Source organism: Canis lupus, chromosome 18, assembly GCF_048164855.1.
Source record: "Canis lupus baileyi chromosome 18, mCanLup2.hap1, whole genome shotgun sequence".
Classification (NCBI taxonomy): domain Eukaryota; kingdom Metazoa; phylum Chordata; class Mammalia; order Carnivora; family Canidae; genus Canis; species Canis lupus.
In genome coordinates, this window is record NC_132855.1 from 42,768,998 (window position 1) to 42,787,774 (window position 18,777).

The following is an 18,777-nucleotide window of genomic DNA, read 5'->3' on the forward strand; positions in this document are numbered from 1 at the left end:
GCCTTTCACAGAAGGGTCGCTGGGCCCTGCTTTTATCTTTACCATAAATTGGGGTCCTATTTTATTTTATTTTTTTTATTTTTTTTGGGGGGTCCTATTTTAACCATCTACAATGATGGTTAAGATTACTTTCAGTTACCAAAGACTGATTAAACTATTTTATGTAATCTACATGTCTTCTTAGATATCATTGTAATCACTTCTAGGACCATTTCAAAGTCCTAGCAGTTTCAAGGATAAAAGAAGCTACCTGCCACAGATTTCTAGAAAGCAGCAACATTCTTTGAAATGTTTGTAAGTGGAAAAGTAGTATTTCTTTGAATTAGTTCTGAGGTAAAAGCCAAGTTTTACTCAAACTGGAGGGTTACTTTTCCTTTCAAGTAATGTTTGCATGCAGCAACCACACTGCCCTGAGCACATGTGCAGCATGAGCCTCTAAGCCCAGGTGAGAAGCCTTCCGCTGGTTTTTATGTTCACACATGTATTTCTCCTAATAGCGGATATACCTAGAAACACTCTAAGTCCTTGGTATTGGTGTGGTTCTTCCTAGAAACTGAGACAATTTTAAGACAGGCATTGCAGCTCATCAAGAGCAAGTGAATTTATATGTTCTATAATTATTTAATTAACTGTATTCTTTTAAAGTGGTCCTTTCCTTCCCCTCTGCTCATAGAAGATTCTAAGATACTAAAAATCCTAGGGGTGTAGAAAAGTGTTTTAGAAAAGAAAGGAGGGAAAACTAAAAATAACAAAAGATGAAAAGAATAAAATTTATAAAACAGGGGGAAAATAAAGAAAGAGCAGGACACATGTTTACATACAACTTTGGTTTTAGTAACTGTAAAATCAGATCGTAAAATCTAGAGTGAGGTCATCACGTTCATACAATTGCATAGAGTCTTCAAACCTGAAAATTTCTTGTGCCCAGTGATGTGAATTTTTTTCTTTTATTCGGGGACAGCATTTTAAAAAGGGTGATGATAATGAGGAGGTTCTCCAAAATGTATCTCCATTCTCCTGTTTCCACAACTCTAGTCAAATGTACATTTTTGCTCTTTTGTAGAGATGAGAAAGTCCCCTCTTCATTCGGGGTCTACATAGATGGATGAGGGGTGAGTTTGAGGAAGAGCCTGACTTGGGGAACTGGTTAGCTGGTGCCGTCATTTGCAGAGATAGGGAATACAAAAGAAGAACAAGTTTGGGAGGAAGGATGTTGTTGTGGTCTCCAGGGAAGGAATGTTCTGAGAGGACAGCCATGAAATGTTTGTCAGCAGAAACACGCCTTTGCATACAACACCAGACCCAGATCCCCATGCAGAGCATGTGGGTAGGGAGACTTTCCCTGCCTTGCCCCCAGGCCCCAGCCATTTATACACCCACCATCTCGATGCTTCAAGTGGTGGGCATCTTGGTAAAAATCCTTCGGGACACTATCAAACAATTTATTTTCCTCTAGTCAGCTTTTCTGTTAAACCTACATTGCTATGGAAATGATTGTTTTGGAAATACAGACTTTTAAAAATTATAATTAGGCTTAAGACAAAAACTAAAAAGACCGGAGGTCAGTCTGCTCTGTGAGAACAAACCTGAGTCAGATAAGCCCTACTTCAAATCCTTGTTCTACCATTTATTAGTTGATTGGTCCTGGACAAGAGACTTAAATTCTGTGATTCTCAACTTCTTGTCTTTAAAGACCGGTACATCAATCCTCACCTTATGCCATTAAACTGAAGATTGTATAAGGCAACAGAGGAAGTCCATTCAGCACAGTACTTTATATCTCCTGTGCACCATCCATGTGTTCTCTCCCTCCTTCCCTCACCCCTTCTTTGCCACTCTTTAGGATAAAAACAAAAAGGTTTTAGAGGAAAGATCACAAAATGCCACAACAATCCATCTGCCATTTAACGGTTCTTGTCAGAAAATAACTTCCTTCTAACTACCCTGTTCCTAATGCTGCAAGCCAAGTGCTTCTCTCGGTCACATCCTCCTTCTTTTCTGGTCACAGTTTAATCTTACTAAATGCACAGCAGGAGACATTGTGCTCTTCAGAAGCACGTTTTCTTTCATTCTTGCCTTTAATTGCTGAAAGCGCAAAATAGAGCCGGAGCTTCAGAATCCTCCATAGTCCTTTTCTAGTGGTCCAGATCAGGTGGAAATTGCATGCCTGGTTTTCTTTTCCTGCATGCATCTTCGTGAGCCTTTGTAGATGGAGCTGTGCAGCTGAGATGGTGGGGGCAGTGAGTACTATCAAATGAACCGGTACCTTTTTTTTAGCTCCTTCCATCTGAGGATCTCCAGCTCCTTCTCATTTAAAGAAGGCAGTGCCCACTGAATTTTAAGGTGTTAGAGAATGTTTGAGGCTGAGCTCAGATTTTAAAACCATGCTTTTCCATTTTCCTGGTGACTTGCACTGTGTTCCTTTAGCAAGTTTGCAAGGGAGGCATGGACTTCAGAGACATTTGACTGTTTTCATGATAGTTTTTAAATTCTCTTACAAATCTGAGTGATTAAGTTCTCTCCCAGAGCATATAGATTTTTTAAGAGTTAAAATGCTTAAAAGGAAACGATGAGCTCCACAGCCTGCCATATCCTGTGCTCAGAATAATTTCATTTCTACTTATCTGTGAAGGTTGAAGGAATGTCTACAAATATTTGCTTGGTTTCTATGGTGAAGGCAGAGAGAGATCAAGTGTGTGATTGTTTAGTGTCAAAATCAAAACTACACTATACTGTACTTCTAAAAAGAGAGTAAGTTTGTTACTTGAAACGTAGTAGACATTTAGCAAGGGGTAACTATTTTAAGTTTCATAAGCTCGAGATGAAATTTAAACAATACACCCTGAAGGAAAACATGGGCCCTTTAGGCATTTTGAAACTTCATTTTACAGAAATTATATGGTCTTCAGCTTTATTTAAAAGTCATGTGTTGACTAAAGATGGTGTTGGTGGACTCTCAGGATACCTAGTGTAGGTATTGGGGATATACCATGACTTGTAAATTTACGCTGTAATAGAAGCTCTGCATCCTACCCTAGGTTATCTCTCCTAAACCTGTAGTCCTCTATTTTTTTTTAATTTTTATTTATTTATGATAGTCACACAGAGAGAGAGAGGCAGAGACACAGACAGAGGGAGAAGCAGGCACCATGCACCGGGAGCCCGACATGGGACTCGATCCCTGGTCTCCAGGATCGCGCCCTGGGCCAAAGGCAGGTGCCAAACCGCTGCGCCACCCAGGGATCCCTCTCGTCCTCTATTTTGCTATGTTCCGGCTACCCATACATTTGTTGGAATAAATATTTATTTTATGTCTGCTATACACAGCGCTTTGTGAGATTTTGTGGGTGGAAAGTCCACTTAGAATTGGTCTCTACTGGGACGCCTGGGTGGCTCAGCAGTTGAGTGCCTGCCTTTGGCTCAGGGTGTGATCCTGGGGCCTGGGATCGAGTCCCACGTCAGGCTCCCTGCAGGGAACCAGCTTCTCCCTCTGCCTACATCTCTGCCTCTCTCTGTCTCTGTCTCTGCCTCTCATGAATAAATAAGTAAAAATTTAAAAAAAAAAAAAAAGGAAGGAAGAAATGGTCTCTGTCCTCAAAGAGCTGGCTTCGGCTCTAGTAGGCAGTAAGTACGCAATGAATGGAATACAGTGTGATAAGTGCTGGGATTACGTGTCACTGAGAAGGACTAGGTGGGGCAAGGTTCACAAGAATTAAGAATGGTATTGTGAGAAGACATTCCAGAGAAAGGTCTCAGCATATGGCAAGGCCATGAGGCATGACACAGCACGCATGTTGAACAACCCTAAAGCCTCTGAGCAGGTTGAGGAAAGTATTTGAGTGAAGGAGCAGCAGGCGATAAAACCAGAGAGGGTGAGAGCCAGATCGTAAGGGCATTGTGGGTAAACTGGACTTGAACCTGACCCTAAAAGCTCTGGAGAGTGGATGGATTTTGAGCAGAAGTGTGGTGAGCATGGCTTCAGATGCAGTAGAGAGGACAGAGTAGGAGGAGGCTGACTGGGGAAAGGAGCCCAGAGGAAGTTGTGTGGCCATCAGGCGAATGTGTGTGCAGTAGAATTGTCAGGATCTGGCAGCCTTACTGATAGTGGAGTGAGTGGGGCGCCTGGGTAGGTGGCAATTTTGCTTGCAGAGAGAGAGAATCTAAGAGGAGAAGCAAGTTTCAGGGAAAAGACAAAATGCATGCATTTTGAAATTGAAATACTTATGGGGGTCCTGCATGGTGATGTCCAGAAGACAGCTGGATATGTGGGTCTGCAGAGTTCTGGCTACAGTTGGCCCTGGAGGATATCTACAAATGATGCTCTCCAGGGAAAAGCTGAGAATCTCAGCCTTAAAGAAAACAAGTGTCGGGGCACCTGGATGGCTCAGTGGTTGAGCGTCTGCCTTTGGCTCAGGTCGTGATCCCCACAGGGAGCCTGCTTCTCCCTCTGCCTGTGTCTCTGCCTCTCTCTCTCTGTGTCTTTCATGAATAAATAAATAAATAAAATCTTTTTTTAAAAAAAGGGAAAGGAAAGAAATAAAAGAAGTATTTTAAGGGACTGATGGGGGAAGAGACCCTTAAGTGGGAGCACACTAGGACAGAACCCTAGCATTCTTCATTTGAATCACTACAGCCCACTCCCCATTCCCACTATTTTTCAGCCAACTCATTTGACTTGCTGCTTTCCTAATCTGTGACCCTCTCTCCAGGACTGACTGGTTGCTTCTCATGCAGTGGGTACCTGCATGATAAATCAAATTGAAGTTCACTTGGACCCTTAAGGCTTGATAGCCAGAGTAGTAGAACCTTTTTTAGATTGATCTGTTGAAACATTAGCAAAATGAGAGAAAGGTATAATGTTCAGAAAGAGATGGCAAGGATCACTGGTCTCATGAAAGGTCAGAAGTCGATCCCTGAACTCTACCTTGTCCATCCTTCAGTGGATGATCATCATCGCCCCTTGGGTACAGCACGTGGGCTCCTGACTACTGAGTGACTCTTCCCCGAAGATTCCTTTTATCTTCACTTGGAGGGAACACCTCTCTGGGCTAGGTTTCATTGCCCTTCAAATCTTCTCACACATCCTCTGAATCAGATTGCTTCAGCCTCACCTCCCTCCACAGATCCCATTTTTTTTAAAGATACAGGATTACTCTGAGGTACTCAGTTATTATTAGATATTATTGTCCTCATATCCTCCACTCCAGTCTAGCCAAGTGCCTCTGTCCACCATCAGCACTGCTCCAAGAGCTCCCTGTGCTTTATTCATGTATCCAGTCATCAGATAATTCCTGAGCACCGTTCAGGCATGACGCTGATCATACACTGTGACCAGAAAGTTAAATGACTATAATGGAAAATAGAAGGTTCAAATGCTATAGAAATGCAGGGGAGTTTGGGGCACCTGGTTGGCTCAGTCAGTTAAGCGTCTGACTGTTGATTTCAGCTCCGATCATGATCTCAGGGTTGTGAGATCGAGCCCCACATTGGGCTCCGTACTCAGCAAGAAGTCTGCTCTAAAGATAAATAAAATCTTCTTTTAAAAATGTAAAAATAAAATTTAAAAATGTGGTAGAAGCCCAGGAGACAGCAGTCGTTTCTGGATGTGGAAGAGCAGGAAAGTCTTCATGGAGGAAGTGATATGTAAGGATTCAGACCCGCAGAGACTCAGGGAAAGAATATCCCACAGAAAGCACAGAAGCAATGACCAGGTGATTGGCAACCAGCACATCTAAATGGGAGCCAGTGTCTCCCTTTATGAGCCAGGACAACTGTAGGTCCTGGGAAGGACAGATAGCCTTCGTGCTAATAATGGATACGTCAGAGCAGAGGCCACAATCGTTATTGGCACAATGCTCAGAGTCTCATTTTTGTGTAGACCTTGGCCATTTTTTGTCATCTCCTCTATCAAAACATCTTGTTCTGGCCCTTAGATTATAAATGAGTCTGTTTGAGGTGACTCTACTATTATTTGCTGCAAAGTACTTGGGTTAACTTTTATTGTTATTTAATCCTTAAAAGTTTCCATTGAACTGGCTTGGCATAATTCTGATGATGATGTTAATTGTGTGACTTTAAAGAGCTGAATTTTGAGACCCTTTATGAAAAGTCAGTGAAATTGCCATTAATTTTTATTTTCATTTTGCAAAACCACAGTAGTCTTCTGGAAGGAAAAACAACATACATACCAGAGAGTTTTATATTGATTAGAGCATAGTTCAGAAAGCTTAGAGCATAGTTCAGAAAGCCTTCACTTTGGCAGTGTCAAGATTGAGTTCTTCCAACGACTGTATACATACATATTCCTCAGAAATCCTTATCTAAGTTTGTATTTGAGACGAGATATTGAAGCAGACCCCAGAAGGAAAATATCAAGGCACTGATACCCTCCATAAGTGATTACTACGCCAAAGGACAGACAAGGATGTCCAAAAATAAGAGTTCTTGCGTCTATACAGTATGTACCTTTTTTAAAGCTTCATGACCACTGCCACATTATGTGACCATCGTCACATCATTAGAGACGACAGCATCTTAGAATGCTAGCAGAGGTCACCTCACAGATCATCTAGTCTAAATGCCCACATTGACAGAAAAACGAGATTTTACCATCCATGCTTGTTTCTTCATCTGCAAACTGAATGTATTGGTCAAGATCCCACTGGGAAATAGGTCCCAGTGCACATTCAAAATAATACGAGGAAGTTTTGTTTATAGAGTCCAGATTTACAAAGGGGGTTTTCGGGGAAGTACAGTGAAGGTGCTAACTTGGGTCTCAGTTGCAGCCAAGCTTTCATCATTCCCAAGCTTGACGGGAGCTGTTTCTGGAATCATGTATTGCCCAGGATGGACAAACTGTGATGGCAGCACAGCCCGCCCTGGACAACCTCAATGGGAGGAAATTTGAAGGTTAAAGACTCTGCCTCACTCTTCTCCCTTTCCCTGAACTCCTGCCTAGGCTTCGCATTGGTCAAACCCAATAAGAACATGGAGGCATGTGGAAGGTACAGATCCACTCCCACCCCACAGAGCAGAGACCATCCAGAGAGGCAAAAGGAAGATGACCAGCACAGCGTTCGTGATGTGCTTTTCTACTCTTCATGCATGTAGCCATATAATAAGGATGGTTCAGATAACATCTACAAAGTATTTTCAGGATCTTGGTGAAAGGAACATGAATAAAAGACTGTTAAATCGGATATTAAGTAAGAATGGTTTACTCTGATGTATTGAGAGTCACAGTTGGCTTTGGCTCTCCTTTATCTTATACTGTTATTGGACTGGTTCAAAAAATTGTAAGATCAAAGCAGTTTAAACAGATACATCCACTTGGGTAAATATCCTTGAAGTCCCCTTCCCCCGGCTTCCACTCTCCTTCCTGTTGCCAAATCCATTCAGCACCTCTAGAGGCTGTTAATACATGTAATGACTGTAATAAACATAGTATTTGCTTTGGTTCCAGCTGGCTCCAACCACTAAACTCTGTCCATAGTTCCTATTGTTGCCTTTGCTTAGTAGACAACTGCATTGTTATCATGTATCAAAGAGGCTACCTTTGTCATAGATATCTTTTTTTTTTAAATTTTTATTTATTTATGATAGTCACACACACACACACACACACACACAGAGAGAGAGGCAGAGACATAGGCAGAGGGAGAAGCAAGCTCCATGCACCGGGAGCCCGACATGGGATTCGATCTCAGGTCTTCAGGATCACGCCCTGGGCCAAAGGCAGGCGCCAAACCGCTGCTCCACCCAGGGATCCCTGTCATAGATTTCTAAATGTTGGTCTTTATACATTGCATTCATAGATTTTCTGTACATGTTTCTAAATTTAAGGTCACCCATGATATTTTAAGAATATTTAGAATTATTAAATACAAAAAAAAGAATTATTAAATACAAAGAACTTTTGGGTAGAATTGATTACATGGTTGAGAACATTCTTTACTTCATGCACTAAACCCTTGACACATTTTTTTTTCACTTTTGTCTATTCCTTAAAAAGCTTTAAAGTAAAAATTAATGAATCTGCTTCCATGTGACAGACTGGTTTTAAGTTAGGCAGTCTTCCATAAGAAAATTGTAGAGTCACAGAAGTGTAATAATTCGAAAGCAAATAGAATTTATATTTTACTGTCAGGAAAAATTGTTACAATTTGTTCTCAAAAACTTGGAACTTCTATATTTTAAATCCCATGAAATCGCAGAAATTGTCATCATTTGAGATATGTAAAGTGAGAAATTACAGTGATATGTAAAGTGAGGACTGAAAGGCTCTGGATCAGCCACATAAATTAGAATGTGGAACAGCCACATAAATAGCAAATTAAAACTGGGGACACTGTGACATACGAGATAATATTATATAAACTAGGGAACAACAATTAGACTTCTATCTATTGCAAAAAATAGTAATTTGTTATTTTTAAATGAAGGCCTTGGACATTGTTGGGATTTTTTAGAGAATTATTTAGAAATATAAGTCTTCTACAATCCATACTTCAAGCATGTTGAATTCCACAAAGATTAAACCAAAAAAAGATGTCTCTGTAGACAAATGCTAATACTTCAAACAGAATATAAGCATACACCTAATTAATGAATCTGATTCCTCTCACTGTTAACAATGATTTACACATAGACCAACAAAAATCTTAGGGCTGCCAAAGAGATTTTTAAATCTTTATTTTTATTGAAATTATTAAATGGGAATTTGACGAATAGTTGCCATGCCATTCAGAGCACTGTTCAGAATTGAATTTTGAAACCTTTTCCATAATCCTTTTTTTTTTTTTTACAGAAATCATTTAACCCCAAAAGTGAGCTGAGTTTTTGAGTCCTATAACTATAAAGTATTTTAAAAGTTTACATTAGGGCGCCTGGGTGGCTCAGTGGTTGAGCATCTGCCTTTAGCTCAGGTCCTTCCTGATCCCGGGGTCCTGGGATCGAGTCCCACATTGGGCTCCCTGCATGGAGCCTGCTTCTTCTTCTGCATGTGTGTCTGCCTCTCTCTCGGTCTCTCGTGAAATAGATTTTTTTAAATCTTAAAAAAAAAAAAAAGAAAAGAAAAAAGTTTACGTTAAAATATCTCAGTGTAAATTTAAAATCTTTTCCTCTTGGTTATCTAATTATAGCCTGTGTGCTTGCCTGTTGATGTATGGATGTTTGCAATGCTGAATTGAAGGTCTTGTGTTGGATGTTGAGGAAGGAGCACAGAGTTGAAAGCAGTCAGTCCTGGTTGAGAATAACAGCTCCTCCTCATCTCAGCTCAGTGTTTCTGGCCAGATGACTCAGCCTCTCTGAAATTCAGTTTTCTCAGCTATAAAATGTGCTTACTGACAGGAACTGACTGATCTTGTGCCTCTGAAATCATCCTCTATCCCCTTTTCTTTCAACATTCAGCCTCCTGCACTGTCACGTTTTTGTGGCAACTATTCATTTACAACTCATGTCCATGTAGAGAGTCCTGGCAGCCATTTCTGCATGCATATATGACTTCTGGATTACACCCACACATAATCTGTTCAAAACGTATTTATTCACTTAACAGTATATCATGGACATCTTTGTGTGGGAGCACAAATGAGCAGGAATGAGAACTACCTCATCTTTTTTGATGGCTTGATGGCTGAACAGTAATTCCCCTATTGGAAATCATTGTGGGATAAACATCCTCGTGAATACGTCTTTGTATACTAGACTGAATATTTCAGATAAACTCCTGCAAGTAGAACTCTTGACATGGGCACTATTCCTTTTATAAATACTGTCAGATTGTCCTCTAAAAAGGTTGTGCCAGTTTATGGTTTGAAACCGTTTCCCCCAGAGTTTAGGGATAGAGGGAACATTCCTAAACATCTAAAAAGCCATCTACGAAAAGCCCACAGCAAATATCATTCTCAATAGAGAAGCACTGGGAGCCTTTCCCCTAAGATCAGGAACAAGACAGGGATGTCCACTCTCACCACTGCTATTCAACATAGTACTAGAAGTCCTAGCCTCAGCAATCAGACAACAAAAAGAAATAAAAGGCATTCAAATTGGCAAAAAAGAAGTCAAACTCTCCCTCTTTGCAGATGACATGATACTATACCTAGAAAACCCAAAGACTCCAGCCCAAGATTGCTAGAACTCATACAGCAATTTGGCAGTGTGGCAGGATACAAAATCAATGCCCAGAAGTCAGTGGCATTTCTATACACTAACAACGAGACTGAAGAAAGAGAAATTAAGGAGTCAATCCCATTTACAGTTGCACCCAAAAGCATAAGATACCCAGGAATAAACCTAACCAAAGAGGTAAAGGATCTATACCCTAAAAACTACAGAACAACTCTGAAAGAAATTGAGGAAGACACAAAGAGATGGAAAAATATTCCATGCTCATGGATTGGCAGAATTAATATTGTGAAAATGTCAATGTTACCCAGGGCAATTTACACGTTTAATGCAAACCCTATCAAAATACCATGGACTTTCTTCAGATAGTTGGAACAAATTATTTTAAGATTTGTGTGGAATCAGAAAAGACCCCAAATATCCAGGGGAATATTGAAAAAGAAAACCAGAGCCGAGGGTATCACAATGCCAGATTTCAGATTGTACTACAAAGCTGTGGTCATCAAGACAGTGTGGTACTGGCACAAAAACAGACACATAGATCAGTGGAACAGAATAGAAAATCAGAAGTGGACCCTCAACTTTATGGTCAACTAATATTTGACAAAGAAGGAAAGACTATCCACTGGAAAAAAGACAGTCTCTTCAATAAATGGTGCTGGGAAAATTGGGACATCCACATGCAGAAGAATGAAACTAGACCACTCTCTTGCACCATATACAAAGATAAACTCAAAATGGATGAAAGATCTTAATGTGAGACAAGATTCCATCAAAATCCTGGAGGAGAACACAGGCAACACCCTTTTTGAACTTGGCCACAGTAACTTCTTGCAAGATTCATCTATGAAGGCAAGAGAAACAAAAGCAAAAATGAACTATTGGGACTTCATCAAGATAAGAAGCTTCTGCACAGCAAAAGATACAGTCAACAAAACTCAAAGACAACCTACAGAATAGGAGAGGATATTTGCAAATGACATATCAGATAAAGGACTAGTATCCAAGATCTATAAAGAACTTATGAAACTCAACACCAAAGAAACAAACAATCCAATCATGAAATGGGCCAAAGACATGAACAGAAATCTCACAGAGGAAGACATAGACATGGCCAACATGCACATGAGAAAATGCTCTGCATCACTTGCCATCAGGGAAATACAAATCAAAACCACAACGAGATACCACCTCACACCAGTGAGAATGGGGTAAATGAACAAGGCAGGAAACCACAAATGTTGGAGAGGATGTGGAGAAAGGGGATCCCTCCTGTGCTGTTGGTGGGAATGTGAACTGGTGCAGCCACTCTGGAAAACTATGTGGAGGTTCCTCAAAGAGTTAAAAATAGACCTGCCCTACGACCCAGCAATTGCACTGCTGGGGATTTACACCAAAGATACAGATGCAATGAAACACCAGGACACCTGCCCTCCGATGTTTCTAGCAGCAATGTCCACAATAGCCAAACTGTGGAAGGAGCCTCGGTGTCCATCGAAAGATGAATGGATAAAGAAGATGTGGTCTATGTATACAATGGAATATTACTCAGCCATTAGAAATGACAAATACCCACCATTTGCTTCGATGTAGATGGAACTGGAGGGTATTATGCTGAGTGAAATAAGTCAATTGGAGAAGGACAAACATTATATGGTCTCATTCATTTGGGGAATATAAAAAATAGTGAAAGGGAATAAAGGGGAAAGGAGAAAAAAATGAGTGGGAAATATCAGAAAGGGAGACAGAACATGAGAGACTCCTAACTCTGGGAAACGAACTAGGGGTGGTGGAAAGGGAGGTGGGTGGGGGGTGGGGGTGACTGGGTGACAGGCACTGAGGGGGGCACTTGACGGGATGAGCACTGGGTGTTATTCTATATGTTGGCAAATTGAACACCAATAAAGAATAAATTTATAAAAAAAAAAAAAAGAAAGAAAGAAAAAAGAAACAGTTTCCCCATACTATGGCCAACCCAGAACACTGTCATTTGTTCCTTTCTGCTAATCAGGCAAAAATGATACCCCTTTATTGTGATGATTTTCTTCCTTTATTCCTTCCCTCCTTTCTTTTAATAGGATTAAGTATCTTTGATAATGTATTTCTTCTTGTGAATTCTTATTATATTCTTTATCCATTTTTCTGTTGTTTTATTTATGTAATTTGTTTTAGATGTATTATCCCAGGTTATTTGTCTTTGCCTTAATTTTATACTGTTTACCAAGAGAATTACAGTCTGAAATAACTGGATCTGTTCATCTTTTCATCTCAAGCTTCTAGATGTCCCTTCATGTCCCTTTATGCTGAAAAAGGCCTCCATAGCCCAAAGTCCTCCTCTGTTTTTTTCTATTACATTTTCCTAGCTCTACTTATACACTTAGATCTTTCATGAATATACAGTTTCTTCTTAGACATGGTGTAAAGTATACACCAAACTTACTTTCTTCCAAATGATTGGCCAGTTGTCTTGCTTTTACATGTTGAAGTACATTTTCTCTCTCACTAAGATGAAATTCACCTATAAGAATGTTAAACTCCATAAATAATAGATCAGTCTCTTTTGGACTTTATCCTTTTTTTTTAACCTGTTAGCACCTATTATTTTGTTCTCTGTACCTTAGAGTTTGTTTTGGTAACCAAGAATAAATCCTCCTCATCTTAATTTCTCAGACTATTTTTGGCTCTTCTTAAGCATCATTCTGCCAGAGGTTCCATATTGTCAAAGTTAAATTCCTCCCCCAAATCATTTCATTGTTTTAGACTTTCTTGTTAATATAGGAATGACAATTATATTTACAATAATGTTTTTTCCCATCCTAGTCATGGTCTGTCTCATCATCTATTTGATTTTTAAGTTCTTCAACAATAGTATATCATTGTATTTACATAGATTTTGCTTTTTTTAAATTCTTCAATGTTTTATATTTTTTGTTACTATTGTGAATAGTATCCTTTTTACATTATATCTTATAACTGACTTACTAGGATTTGTCTATTTATTTTATATCTTATATCAGCCATCTAAACTATTTATATCTTAAGAATACTTTTGCTTCAGGGCAGCCCGGGTGGCTCAGCAGTTTACTGCCACCTTCGGCCAAGGGGTGTGGTCCTGGAGACCCAGGATCGAGTCCCACGTCAGGCTCCCTGCGTGGAGCCTGCTTCTCCCTCTGCCTGTGTCTGTGCCTCTCTCCCTCTCTCTCTCTCTCTCTCTCATGAATAAATAATTTTTTTAAAAAAAAGAATACTTTTGCTTCATAAATTTTATTTACCATAATATAAGGCCAATATGTATAGGGCAGAACCCTTAGAAACACAAGGAGATTCTGGGAGAAGGAAAACAAAAATTTGAGTCTCTTCCAGAGTTTGACAAAGTATAGAAAAATAGAAGGATCTGTATGAGACCAACTTGTATTAGGATTGAACTTTACACTTAAAAGAGAGTTACTCCCGGGGTGCCTGGGTGGCTTAGTAGGTTAAGTGCCCAACTCTAGATTTTGGCTCAGGTCCTGGAATTAAGCCCCAAGTTGGGCTACCTATCCAGCCAAGAGTCTGCTCAATGATTCTCTCTCTCTCTCTTTTTCTCTCTCCCTCTGTCCCTCCCCCTGCTCTCTCTCGCTCTTTCTCTCTAAAAATAAATAAATCCTAAAAAAAAGGGAGAGTGAGTTACTCCCCTGAAACCCTATGACACAAAACCCAGATGTGCACATAGTCCTAGAGAAAGCAGTAACAGATTATACCAAGTAGTGGCACCTGGGTGGCTCAGTCAGTTAAGTGTCTGACTCTTGATTTCGACTCAGGTCATGATCTTAGGGTCCTGATATCAGCACCCCCGTGGGGCTCCACACTCAGCCAGAGTCTGCTTGAGACTTTCTCTCTCCCTCTTCTCCCTCCTCCTCCCCCTCTGCCTCTCCCCATGCTTGCATGCACATGCATGCTCTCTCTCACATAAATAAATAAAATCTTAAAAAGATAAAATAAAATGAAAAAATTAATTCTACAAAGTAGAAATTTGCAGGTTACTTTCTCTGGCCATGAATTTCTGAATTTCTAAAGCTGGAAATCCAACAATTAAGAGATAACCATAAATAACATGACCACATGGAAATTTTAAAATACTTTTCTAAATAATTTATTCATTGAAGTAGTTTACTCTTGGATTAAAGGGAAAATTGAAGGTAAATTACATATTCTTTAAATAATGTTATATCATCAATTAGAATTAAAAATCAAGTTTCAATTCAAGTAGATAGACTGGTACAAAGAAACTACTTTTGTCTTTCAGAAGATAAAAGTAGAAAAACAATAAATTATAAAATAAAACAACCATTCTCCCAAAATGGAAATAAAACTCTATGTCAGTTTTTTTTTTTTCCAGTAAATAATATAACTAAACTCCTGGAAAACCTGACTGATACAAAGAAAAGACAAAAATATGCAACATTAAGAAAAAAAATACAATTTTCTCTTCCTCAGAAAACCGAGGAAATACATGGCATGACAATAATTATAAGAAATACTATGTACAAATTTAATCCAACACAGTTTAGAATCTAGAAATTCTCATGAAAATCCTTTATTACTACCAAAATTAACTCAAAAGGAGATTAAAACCTAAACAGACTAAGAAGAAATTCAAAAGATTGTTGAAGGCATAACAGCTAATGAAGATCCAGATCCAGATGGTTTCATGAATGAGTCCTTTTAAGAGATTATTTTGATCTTGTTTATAATATTCCAGAACATAGAGAAGGCTAGAAACCTTTCATATTTCTAATATCAAAACAGGAAAAATTAACACAAAAAATAAAACTGCAGCTCAGTCTCAGGAATACAAGTTAATATTCTAAATAAGTATTAGCAAATAGAACCCAAGGGTCTATTAAGAGAGTAATACACCAATATTAAAAGAATAATACATCAAGATTAGGAATGATTAATTCCAAAAAGGCAAGGATTGTATTAGGATATCTGCTAATGGACATACTATTCATAGAATGAATGAGAATGATCATATGGTCATTATTAATAGACATTTTAAAGATATTTGATAAAAATTAATTATCCATTTTGAGTGGTAACTAATTTTTAAAAGGACTAGAAAGGAACTTCCTAAACATGTCAATGTAGTTATTATTTTAACTGTCTAGACATTTTGTTTGATGATCATAATAGGTACACTGATTAAAGTACTCAAAATGAAAAAGTCCCACTAACATGTAATCCATCAGAAATCACAGCCACTTTAGAACAGCTTAAAACAATGCAATATTCAGGTTAAAATTTTCATCCCATATGATGCTAGACTTTATTTCAAATGTTGCTGAAAAAGTGGGTGTGTGCCTGTACACTGTGTATGTCTATAAACCACTGAGCAGAACTTTACGAATTGTTTACGCCTACACCTTTTTTTGCAATGTATCAGAGGAGCAGAGAAATGTTCCCCCAGCTAGAAATATTAATAAAGCAGAAATAAATAATTCATTTATTCATTCATAATTCATAGAGCCCAGAACTGAGTGCTCTTCTTAGCAAATGTAGTAAGTACCTTCTTCCTGGGGAATGACTGATAACCGAATTTTGCCAACTTATCTCCTAGCAATGATTGGCTTAAAATTGTCAATTTGGTATTTGTTAAACCCCAGTTGTTATGTGAGCAATATCGTGATGGGTATTTACAGATGTAATCATGGATAAAATCAAGTCCGTGTCCTCTGCAGCAAACCATTTTAGGAACTATGTTACAAGGTATGATTTTCAGGTGGCAGTTGGTTCAGGGAGATGATAGCATCAGAGCCAGGCTTTGTAGGATAAGGGGAATTTCCACATGTGCAGAGGAGAAGGAAGAGCTTTCCAGACTAGAACAGTGCCAGCTCTAAAGCATGGAGGCAGGAGCTAGAGGTTATGTTTATATAATTGAGTGGTGCTCAGACCTAGTCAAGGGTTAGTGTTACCTGAAAAACTGTTATATAAAGAGAAGAAATAAAAAAGTGAAGGAAAAAAAAAAAAAGTGAAGGAAGAACTCCAGGACCCCCATCATGGAGGTCCAATTCAGTGAGACAGAGAAGACCAACACGTTTTTTTTTTTTTCTTTTTCTTTCTTCCTTTTTTTTTTTTTTTTTTTAGAGAGAGTTTTTTTTTTATTTCTTTTAGAGAGAGAGCAGGAAGAGGCAGAGGGGGAGAGAAAACCTCAAGCAGACTCCCTACTGAGCAGGGAACCCAGATTGGGGCTCAGTCTCATGACCCTGAGATCATGACCTGAGCCAAAATTAAGAGTCAGACACTTAACCGACTGAGCCACCCAAGCGCCTCTAGACATATGTTTTTTAAAAGTCCTATGAATAGGGCACCTGGGTGGCTTAATTAGTTAAGCATCTGCCTTCAGCTCAAGTCATGATCTCAGGAACCTGGGATCCAGCCCCATGTCAGGCTCCTTGCTCAGTGGGGAGTCTGTTGCTCCCTCTCCCTCTGCCCCTCTCTCTCACACTCTCTCATGTACTAATAAATAAAATCTTTTTAAAATAAATAATAAATAAAAGCCCGTGGATGATTCTGATGCACAGAGTTGAAACTCAGTGCTGTGGTCTATTATGTGAGAAGACTGTAAGAGTTATGGAGATACTATACTATGGTATATGGAGATACTGCAGGATATGCTGCTGGAAAGACATATTGGAGCCAATGATAACTGGGTGACACTATTTGGTTTTGGGGGGGTTTGTTTGCTTCCTTTTTTAAATTTGTTACATCACCACCATGCCTCCATTAGATGTCAACCAGATATCCCTTACACAAAATTTGACTCCTTGTGTGAATTCAAAGCAACACCTGTTAAATCAGATGAAGAGGAGGAACCAGTCAAGAATCTTGTTTCAGTTCGATACTGCTGTATAATCTCCCCAAAACTTAAAACAATAGTCATTTTATTATCACTTGTAATCCTCTGAGTGGACTGGACTTGGCTAAGCAGTTCTGTTCCCTGTGACATGGGCACGGGTGGCCCACAGCCATGTGGGGGACTGGTCCGACTTGAATATCCAAGATGGCTCACTAGCATGGCTTTCAGCCGAGAACTCAACGGGGCATATCCACTAGAACATCTTTGTGCTTCTCACTGCATAGCATTTGGGATCCAGAGGAAGCACCTCAAAAACAATCATTCAAAAAGGCCCAGACTGTAGGGCACCTGGCTGGCTCAGTGGAGCATGCGACTCTTGATCTTGGTGTTGTGAGTTGGAGCCCTACATTGGGTATAGAGGTTACTTAAAAATAATATCTTAAAAAAAAAAAAAGGCCCGACTACCAAGCTTCTTCTAACCTAGTTTTGATAGTCTCAGATGCATTCTCTTAGTTTAGTTGACCAAATCACTAAGACCCAACTCAGATTCAATGGAAGGTGACTTAAACTCTCTCTCTCTCTCTCTTTTACGATTGTTTAAATTTATTTATTTGAGAGAGAGAGAAAGCATGAGCTCTGAGAGGGAGAGGGAGAGAGAATCTGAAGCAGCCTCCACACTGAGCACAGAGCCCAACATGGGGCTTAATCTCAAGACCACAAGATGGTGACCTGAGCTAAAACCAAGAATCCAACACTTAACTAACTGAGCCACCAGGCGCCCCAAACTCCATCTCTTGCTGGGAGGCACAGTGTGTGTCTATAAGGAAGGAAGGAAATAGATGGCAATCATGTTTTGGAGAATTGCGACTGCAATCTGAACACACCAAGTACTGCAGCACCAAAATACATAAAGGAGAATTGTCGGAAATTTAGATTGATGTCAACAAAAGTGCAATTAGACAAAACAATAAGTAAGGATAAAAGGAATCTGAATAATATAAAATGCTTATGTAATAGATTTATGTATTGAATTCCTTACCTGGCAGTAAAGAATATTTCTTTATTTCAGGGATCCATAGAATCTCTGTTTCCCTCCAAAAGAGAAGCACTTGAACCCACATATACTGATATAAATCTGAAGCCTATAAATGTGTTTGTTCCCTGACCTCTCAGCCTTGCAGAAATAGTCATGGTGGGGTCTGTTTCACCCAACTCTTGTATTGAAATTCTTCCTCTTTGGGAATCCTGTCCTCTGGATGACTTTTTTACACATGGTATAAACAATTGAGTTACACATTCTCTCTTAAGTTCTTAGTTTTTTATTTGTTTTCCGAAAAGCATGGCATTGAAGGAGGCTTTATTTTGATTCCCCACAGTCTCATGATAAGAGTAGTTTTGACTTGTCCTGAGTGTTCTTTATACTTCAAGGTCAACATCTAGCAACCACTGGAATCATTTTCTGATTTCCCAATAATGCTGGCATAAGAACCAAGCTGGAATCTTTGCCAACACCTGTTTTCCTTGTATTGTTTTTTTTTTAAGCCCCTTAAAAAAAAAGTAGTTTTCAAATTCATGTGTTTTTTTGTTTTTTGGGGTTTTTTTAGTCTTTACTCTGCTTTCTGAAACTCAATTATTTTACCATCCTAGTAAGAAACACAGAGTATGAGCTGGGGACCCAGGTTGTGGGGATGATGTCATTTCCTGGCCTGTCAATGATGAATCCTAGTTATTTATTGCTTCTAGCTCAGTGTCCTCATACAATGCTAGGTGCTCTTTCTGAATTGGATCTCAGCTATATACCACCCAAGGTAAGA

General features: G+C 39.3%; 1 protein-coding gene across 5 annotated transcripts in view; it reads left to right on the forward strand.

Annotated features, from left to right (window-relative positions):
* CDK6 (cyclin dependent kinase 6) overlaps window positions 1–18,777 on the forward strand; it is a 244,420-nt gene that overhangs the window by 153,208 nt on the left and 72,435 nt on the right. The gene's annotated exons all lie outside the window — the stretch shown is intronic.